This window comes from Podarcis vaucheri, assembly GCF_965113315.1.
Source record: "Podarcis vaucheri genome assembly, chromosome: 9".
Classification (NCBI taxonomy): Eukaryota; Metazoa; Chordata; class Lepidosauria; order Squamata; family Lacertidae; genus Podarcis; species Podarcis vaucheri.
The window spans coordinates 79,797,531-79,807,666 of NC_138767.1; positions in this window are offsets into that span (position 1 = coordinate 79,797,531).

A 10,136-nucleotide genomic window follows, 5' to 3' on the forward strand; every position below is an offset into this window, starting at 1 on the left:
TTCCGGGTCACCACAGCACGCAACCCGAAAATACTTATCCCGAAGCTACTTCAACCCAAGGTATGACTGTACATTCTTTATGTGGCTACTCTGAGCCTCAGGAGCTCAGTTATGTCACCTCTTGTCTGCAGAGCCTGCAGTCCCTCACCTGTCTGCAAATGCCCCCCAATGTGGAGTGTTTCCTCAGCCTCCTTTCCTCTTCCCTCTTTTTGGGAGTCCTCTGGGCAGCAGCTGCCATCGCCCCTGGTCTCTGAGCTACTCTTCCACCCCAAAGAGAGGTGCCTCCTCACGCCGCCCCACAGGGGCCTCGGAAGAGATTGCCCCCCAGCCTTAGTGGCCCAAGAGAGACTGCCCAGAGCTGAACGTGAAGCCAGCACCTTGGAAGGCAGCAGTGAGCGCCACCAGGCCAGCATGGCAGAAAGGCTCCCCTTCAGCACAGAGGAGGAAAGGAAAGAGGGACAGAGGCCAGAGTTGCCTGCAGCACCCCTGACCATCATTCAAGGCACCCCAGGATGCCACAGTATACTAGTTGAAAACCACTGCTTTAATCTATAGTCAATGTAATTTTTCTCCTCAAGGCAAGACAGTGGGGAAGCATTATAAAAGGCCAGAAATAGACATTTGTGACTTGGACTACGGACAGACTGTGTTGGGTAGAACTGGGGATCACAAAGCCGTTATAAGTCACTGGACTTTTAAAAGAAAGGCAAAGGCAACAGCACATGTCAAGGGAAAGCTACATTTTCATAGGGTTTCCCATTCCTTTACAACAAATGTGGAATAAAAGTAAAAATGAACAAAGCAATATAGAAAACTGCTGAAGATTTGTATTTTGGGGGGGAAATTGTTGCTGTTGTTGTTGTTGTTGTTGTTGTTATTATTATTATCACCTCATTTGTCTCCTGGGAAATCTATGTGCGACAAGAAGCTATAGTTAGAACTGGATATGGAACAACTGATTGGCTCAAAATTGGGAAAGGAGTACGACAACTCTGTATATTGTCTCCCTGCTTATTTAACTTATAGGCAGAATTCATCATGCGAAAGGCTGGGCTGGATGAATCCCAAGCCGGAATTAATATTGCCGGAAGAAATATCAACAACCTCAGATATGCAGATGACACAACCTTGATGGCAGAAAGTGAGGAGGAATTAAAGAACCTTTTAATGAGGGTGAAAGAGGAGAGGGCAAAATATGGTTTGAAGCTCAACATCAAAAAAACGAAGATCATGGCCACTGGTCCCAGCATCTCCTGGCAAATAGAAGGAAAAGAAATGGAGGCAGTGAGAGATTTTACTTTCTTGGGCTCCATGATCACTGCAGATGGTGACAGCAGCCACGAAATTAAAAGACGCCGGCTTCTTGGGAGAAAAACAATGACCAACCTAGACAGCATCTTAAAAAGCAGAGACATCACCTTGCCAACAAAGGTCCGTATAGTTAAAGCTATGGTTTTCCCAGTAGTGATGTATGGAAGTGAGAGCTGGACCATAAAGAAGGCTGATTGCCGAAGAATTGATGCTTTTGAATTATGGTGCTGGAGGAGAGTCTTGAGAGTCCCATGGACTGCAAGAAGATCAGACCTATGCATTCTTAAGGAAATCAGCCCTGAGTGCTCACTGGAAGGGCAGATCCTGAAGCAGAGACTCCAATACTTTGGCCACCTCATGAGAAGAGAAGACTCCCTGGAAAAGACCCTGATGTTGGGAAAGATGGAGGGCACAAGGAGAAGGGGACAACAGAGGATGAGATGGTTGGACAGTGTTCTGGAAGCTACCAGCATGACTTTGACCAAACTGCGGGAGGCAGTGGAAGACAGGAGTGCCTGGCGTGCTCTGGTCCATGGGGTCACAAAGAGTCAGGCACGACTAAACGACTAAACAATAACAACAAACCAACTCTATGTGAATTGACTGGAAATCTTTCCAAATGATAGAAACAACTTGCATGAGGAGAGATGCCTTTCACAAAAAGAGAATCTGTTTTGAAAGACAAATGCCATCCCTGATAAGAGCTCTGTAATGACGATTATTACATTGCTCTAGCATCTGTACATTTTGATGCAGAAGCAACGTCAAGAGTTCAGTAGGTGCCAAGGAGTCAAATTTTAGATGGGATCAGAAGTGGTGCCAAGTCCAAGGCAGGCAAGCCTGGAGTACTGTGTCCAGTTCTGGGCACCACAGTTCAAGAAGGACACTGACAAAGTGGAACGTGTCCAGAGGAGGGCAACCAAAATGGTCAAAGGCCTGGAAACGATGCCTTATGAGGAACGTCTAAGGGAGCTGGGCATGTTTAGCCTGGAGAAGAGGAGGTTAAGGGGTGATATGATAGCCATGTTCAAATATATAAAAGGATGCCACATAGAGGAGGGAGAAAGGTTGTTTTCTGCTGCTCCAGAGAAGCGGACACGGAGCAATGGATCCAAACTACAAGAAAGAAGATTCCACCTAAACATTAGGAAGAACTTCCTGACAGTAAGAGCTGTTCGACAGTGGAATTTGCTGCCAAGGAGTGTGGTGGAGTCTCCTACTTTGGAGGTCTTTAAGCAGAGGCTTGACAACCATATGTCAGGAGTGCTCTGATGGTGTTTCCTGCTTGGCAGGGGGTTGGACTCGATGGCCCTTGTGGTCTCTTCCAACTCTATGATTCTATGATTCTAAGCGCGAACTTCTAAGCACAGCAAACACACGAAGAGCCAGAAATGGACAGTTTAATCCAAGGCATGCCAGAAATCAGGTTCTGTAAAGAGGGGAGGGGGGGTCAGAGGATGCACATAGTTTGGCCCTGCAAGTCAGAGGATTCTCTTAAGATGTTCGGTGTGGTTTACATGGTTGCCTCCTCTCCATTTTCTCTTTACAACAACCCTGTGAGATAGTTTGGGCTGAGAGACACTGACTGCCTCAAAGTCACCCAATGAGCTTCATGGCTGAGTGGGGATTCGAACCCTGATCCCCCAGGTCATAGTCCAGCACACTAACCATTGCACCACACTGGCTCTCAGTTATATTTTGGGTAGATTTCAAAGGAACTGGGCCTTTAGACGGGGAGCTTAGTCTTCCTCACACCTCAAAAGGTCTCAAAAGAGTTCAGGCCAGTTCCACAAGGCCAACCTTGCCCCAGTCCCTGGGGCACTTCTAGAAGGGCTAGCTGATTCAGAACCAAACATGTGTAATATCTACCTAGCTCATAGGGAAGAATAGCATTCATCAGATGTGGTAGCTTTGCTGGGACAGCCCCATCCACCTGCCTCCCCTCTCCCTATCCACTCCCTAGTCACAGTTCAGATCTACTGTGGAAAGTGCACTCACCCATGTCTTTCCTCCAAAATGGTTCTCATGGTCGTGGTGGCTGCTTCTCTGTGGAAGGTGGAGCCCATTTGTTTGCACACCTGGCTGGAGCAAGGTAGCTCAGACTACAGCTGGGTTTTTTTAGAGGAAAAATGCAAGCGGCAAGTGCATCGTTCCTGATGAGTTGCAGAACAAGTGGAGAGGCAGTGACAGGCCTCCATGGCCACTCAGGGAGCTTCATGGCCAAGCGGGGAGTTGAACCCTGGTCTTTCCCAGGCCCTAACCAAACTTGCTGAACATAAAATGGAAAAATGGTATAAATAGGATATAGCTATTAATGATAAATTAACATGCTATTAAGGTAAGATAGGGAATATGCAGGAGAAATTATTTTGAGGAGATATGGAAGGTGTTTGAAGAATTTGTACTGTTAAAACGGAAAGGGATCAATCCATCGCAAGAGGTGTTGAAATTTTGGGAGGTTGGATAGTTACAATAGAATGGTCTCCGGTGTGGGGTGCACATTTTTATTTATTTCTATTTTTTATTATTACTTTGTCAAAAAACAAACAAACAACTCACTAACTGTCACATCACACTGGTAAGTTGAGGTCACACAGCTCACACTTTCAAACCAAGGGAGACGGCAACTCATAATGGCTGCCTCCTGCATGTTTTTGCAGCGTTAGCAGCACCAAAGTGACCTCTCTAAAGTGCAAGCTTAGGTAGTGTTTCTGGAGGTCCTGGGCTGCCCAGACTACAGGACCCCACTCTTGTCCTTGCTGATCTGGTCCAAAGGGAAGCAGAGCAATGCATGTGGCACCAGCTTGGGCGCAGGAGTTGCCAGGAGGAGGCACACAAGATGCCACCCAAACGACTTTGGGACTCCTCTCAAGATTTGTGCAGGGTTTACTCCTTGGCCTTTTCTTCTTCCAAAGATGTCCCTCAAGGTAATGGGTAAGTGGACAATATGGTGGACAATATTTGGGAGAAATGTCATCTGAACTGTCAGAAATAAAAGAATGGGTGAATTCTGTCAGTGTCATAGGAAAAGGCAACTGCAGACGTACCCCTGGTCTGAATCAGACAGAATGTAAAAGTGAAAAACAGTCATTGCTGCAAGATGAAGACTGAATGGCAGATACAGACCACCCAAGGAAGTCACCACCAGCACTGGCCTCCAAAAGGCATAAGTTCTGCAAAACATAAAACAGAAAGGTTGTTAGAAACTGGCAAATTTCAAAAAATAGTTGATGGTCCATGTCCAGCCTTGTCTGAAGGAATCTCATGGGGCCTGCGCCTTCACTTCCCCCTCCCTCAAAAGAAAGGGGGGAACAAACACTTGGGGGCACTGATAGTCTCTTCTTTAGACAAATGTGTGGAGGACAAGGACGATGGAGTTGGGTATGTTTAGCCTGGAAAAGAGGAGACTGATATGGAAAAGAGGAGAGAGATGATAGCCATCTTCAAATATCTCAAGGGCTGTCACATGGAAGCTTGTTTCCCCCTCTTCTGGCATGTAGGACTTGAACCAATAGCTTCAAGTTACAAGAAAGGAGATTCCAACTAAACATCAGGAAGAATTTTCTGACAGTAAGAGCTCTTCGACAGTGGAAGTGGTGGACTTCTATTCCTTGGAGGTTTTTAAGGAGAGGCTGGATGGCCATTTGTCATGGATGCTTTAGCTGAGATTCCTGCATTGCAGGCGGTTGGACTTAGACCCTAGTTGTTCCTTCGAACTCTACAATTCTATGACTCTACCTCCACTGTCAGATGCAATTTGCCTCTGAATACCACTTGCTGTACATCGCAGGTGGGCAGAGTGCTCCTGCCCAGCTTACAGTCTTCTCACAGGCACCTGGTCAGCCGCTGTGAGGACACAATCCTGGAGTAAAAGAGCCATTGGCCTGATCCAGCGGCATCATGCTATGTTATTATGTTCTCCCTAGCCTTCCCCTCAGGGAAAACAATGATTGAGCTTACACATTTTCCCCACCACTTGCAGGAAGGCCAATTGCATGACTCCTTGGCAACATACCAAGGGGTCCAGAAATCAAACCTGTGTGGGATTGTTGAAACATCTAGGTGTGCTATCTTTAGTCCAAGCTGGATAAAAGGATGGCAAGGCAGCAGTCTCCAAATGTGTGAAGGGCTGTCATGAAGAAGATGGAACCATCATGCAGTTCCAGAGGGCAAGACTAGGACCAATGGGTGGAAATTGCAGGGAAGCAGATTCAACTAAGCATTTGAACAACGTTCCTGCTGGTAAGAGCTGTCTGGCAGTGAACAGATTTCCTTAGGAGGTAATGGGTGCTTCGTCACTGGAGGTATTTAAGCAGAGGCTGGACAACCATCGGTCTGGGAGTCTATAGCTGCGCAACAGAACCTGTATTAAGCAGGAGGCTGGACTCAGTGAATTTCCAACTCTGAATCTAAGAATGGTAAGATGTAAAAGACCATGTCTCAGCAACCATCTTCTCTGAAGCAACTGGACCAGAGGACCAGAGCTGCGTATATTTCCTTGTGTTATGCATCTTGGAGATAAGTGATTAGTAATTAATTATGAACTTGGGGACAGCTAGTTAATGGTAGCTCATTAAGACATCAAAAATACATTTTGCCTTATCTGTGGGCATTTTTCTTTTCACTTGAAACATTTGAACACACAGAGGCAGGAGCTTATCAGTACACCATCTGTTGAAATGCAACCAGATGCTACAATCTAACCTAAGTTGGACATTAAACAACCTGTTGCGTTCAAGTGAGAATTCTCAAGTGTGTATTAAATTACTTTGCAACCCTGAACTGACCCTTTAAGGAGTAGACAGTAAATAATGGTGCGCTTGAGGCAAGGAATGTGCTAGCTATAAACATGTGTGCATTTGAACTGGATGAGAGGATAGGCAAAGGCAAAGCAACTGTAAAGCTAAAGAGCTTGGGAAATTTGAAAAGGGGGCATTGTACAATATTGCGATCTAGTCCACACTATTTGCTTACAAACTCTGACTAAAAATAAGATCAGTGCAAAGTTTGTAGCAAATCTTCACAGAACTGTAGAATTCTAAAGTTGGAAGGGACCCTGAATGTTATCGAGTCCAGTCCCCTGCAATGCAGTAAATATAAGTTTCTACATTTAGGCAGAAAGAACCAGCTGCATAAATATAGAATGGGGGACAGCTGGCTTGCAAGCAGTACAAGTGAAAAGGATCTGGAGGTCTTGATGGACCACAAGCTTCACATGAGCCAACAGTGTGATGCAGCAGCAAAAAAAGCTAATGCTATTTTAGGCTGCATTAACAGACGTATAGTGTCCAGATCAAGGAAAACCATGGTACCACTCTATTCTGCCTTAGTCAGACCACACCTGGATTATTGTGTCCAGTTCTGGGCACCATAATTTAAGAAGGATGTTGACAAGCTGGAACATGTGCACAGGAGGGCAACCAAGGTGATCAAGGGTCTAGAAACCACACCTTATGAGGAGCTCTTGAAGGAGCTGGGTATGTTTAGCCTGGGAAAGTGGAGACTGAGAGGAGATATGATAGACAAAGGAAGACAGAGCAAGCTCCAAAGAGCAATGCTGGTTTCCAGGCATTCCTCATTCCTGCCTAAGGACCCAGAATTATTACACTGCAGAAGTGTGTTAAAACTCCCAAATTTCACATCTGAGACTAAAAAAAACAAAACAACCCTTCTTGTTGATAAGAGGAAGGTAAATGAGGAAAGGAAAGTCTTTCATGCTTTTTCAAAAGTTTCCAAATATCCCTCATGGCATTTTTTTCGCTGAGTAAAAAAGCCTTAGGAATAATTGTGCAATCTGTGAAAAATATTGCTGAATGAAGAAAAGATTGCCTTTCACCACAATAACCATTCACCTACCTTTCAAGAATTGCTCACCTCAGTTGCCTTTAGCATGTCTTTTTTAAAAAAAGAAGACATGCAAAGTGTTGTTGTTGTTGTTACAATATAGCAATATAAAATTTAAATACTATATGGGAAAATGCAATTTAAAATAGACCGAAACCTTTAAATCTAATCCCAATAATGGGGCCCTTCCGGAGTCCAGACCCTTAGTTCTCAGGGAAAGGTGTAAAGACATTGATTCTATTCCTCCAAGGAGCTCAGGAAACAACGCATAGGGTTCTTCCACTTTATCCTCACCAAAGCTTGGTGGAGAAATAGTCACCAGCCCAAGGTCTACCAAGGCTAGTGTGGATTTGGGCTTAGGATTCACTGGTCCAGCTTAAACACTCTGGCTCACAGATGAGCTGTTAGTTGCCAGAGGCGATGCATTTTGCTGACACTTCCCATTCCAATTCTGTTGTTTCCTAAGTGAGGCAGGAAAGCCATCTTGACTATAACATGCATTGAACAGAAGAACCGAAAACTCCTCTGCCTCCACAGTTGGAGGCAGCATTGCTTCTATATACCAGTTGCTGGAAGAGGACCCTTGTGGTCAGAACCTGCTGGCTTTGATTTTATCAGTGCATGGCCAGGCTATCGCTTACCACTCCACCAGTGGCTGAGAGGTGGGGTGCTCCCAAGCCGCACTCCTGATCCTTCAGAGAGAGATAAAGATCCCATTTGGAACACGTAACTCGCCTATTTCCCAGACGTGGAAACCATTCACTGACGGAGCCTCTGTCTTCCTAGGATTCAAGCACAGTTTCTTGGCCCTAATAGATATGGCATGGAGAAATGGAGCTGCGTGTGTTGTTGGTGTACTCACAACACTTTACTCCAAAACTTCTAATGACCACTCCCTATGGTTCCATTTAGATGTTAAATAGTACTGAAGAGATAACAGTATCCCGTGGAACCCCAGAATACAAGTGCCAAGGGTTGGTTTCTCTCACGGTTCATCAGCATGACCAAGGTTGATTCAGCTCAGCAACTGGGTCTGAGCCCGGATCTAAATAATCAGTCTCATCCAGCAATCCCTGCTCCACAACCACCCTTGGCACCACCTTTGCCAAGAAAGGGGTGTTGGCAAGTGATCTATAGTCCTTACACTCCGTGGGGTCTAGAGTGGGCCCAACTTTCTAAGTATTTACTTAGCACAAATCAAACATCGGCCCCCTCTCTATTTTTATCAGTAGCAAAATCAAGTGTGTGTTTTATGGTGGAAGACAAGGAAACTCTAACAAAAGTAGATTGTCTTCTTAAGGGATTCACCTGAGAGGAGAAACTCGTTGTTTAAGGAAGTGAAAAATGAATGAAAGGGTAGCGTGGGTACGTAATTCAAATATATATTTGCTTACATATAATTACTTGCCATTATATAACACTGTCGAGTGTTCAAAACACTTGATTATGTTAGTATACCTATATGGAGGCAATTCAATAGGGAGTCAGAAGAAGGATATCTTTTGAACCAAATGCATTTTCTGTTTGCTGTAATAATAGTCCTTACATGCAAATTGCCCTGTGCATAAGCAGAAAGTGTTTCTGTGGAGGGAACGGGCTTCCCCTTCTAACTCAAACCCTCCTCATGCTCTTGAATTCTCCTCTGATCACCAGGAACAGCTTTTCCCAGGAAAAGAGGAGCTATAGCACACCCTCTGCCATTTCTCTGATGAAAATAGGGATATCCTGTTTCATCCACATCATCATATTTTTATGATTTATACCTTGCCCATCTGACTGGGTTGCCCCAGCCACTCTGGGCGACTTCCAGCATATACAAAAACATAATAAAGCATTAAACATTAAAACTTCCATATACAGGACTGCCTTCAGGTGTCCTCTAAAGGTTACTTATTTCCTTGGCTCGGGGCTTGCATAACTCTATAGTCTCCGACATTTCTCCAATGAAAATAGGGGTGATATAAGGAAAAGTGGGGCATTCCAGGATCAAATTGGAAACTGGGACAGCTTCTGTTAATCCGGGAGCGTCCCTGGAAAATAGGGACACTTGGAGGGTCTGCTATAGTTGGAAGGGTAGTAGAAAAGTCCCAGCGTGCAGCACCAATATGTTTGGACATAGTTGTGTCCAAACTATTATGTCTTTGTCCCACTGCACTTTTGATAACATCATTTATACTTTTCTATTTGCTAGTAGTGGAGTGCCTAGGTTTCAAGCAAAACATGGCAAACCCCCCAAAAAGTACCGGTTACCACAGATACCCAAGTGACTCTCTAGGTATGTAGAAGTATATTAGTCTGTAAATTAACAGCGATTTTTTAAAAACCAAAACAGAACGGAACAAAAGTAGCACAAGAAGGACTTCTAAGCTACTAGGATCTTCAGACTGTGGAGATTGATGAGCCCTGGAATGTTATTGGAGGGGGAAATTAACTCTCTTTATATCCTGAGAGAGATACTGGGGATTTAATAAGGGAGTATTAAAAGGAAACATTTTTGCAATGTAACTTTAAAGAAACTGCAGCAGGATGATTTTAGTGCGTTTAACTCCAAGCCACGCCATGGCGTGATGTGGTATAAGTCCTCTCCTGTCACTTCAAGCTTTATTCAGAGCCAAACACTCCTGATTAAACAGTTCTCCCTTTTCAGGTCTTGTCATAGCCCAAACATTCAATGATGCGCCAAAGGATGTCTGTCTACGTTGCTACCGCTGCTGGATCCCATGAATTTCCCATGAGTTCCCCTTTGCTTCTTGCAATGCTTACTATTCCCCCCCCTTTCCTGTTTTCCACTGCATTGTGCCGCAACACTAAATAGGATTGGGGGTGGGATGGGGAGCAGCTGTGCTTCGTTTCCCTCCCCTCATAATCCATGAATGCACACCCCAGGCCTTATTGTGAATCCCCAAGGAAGATGCTGTGCCCCTCTTGGGAGAATTGTACATCATCCCAGTACAGATGCATGAAGAAGTTTTTTTGTCTCC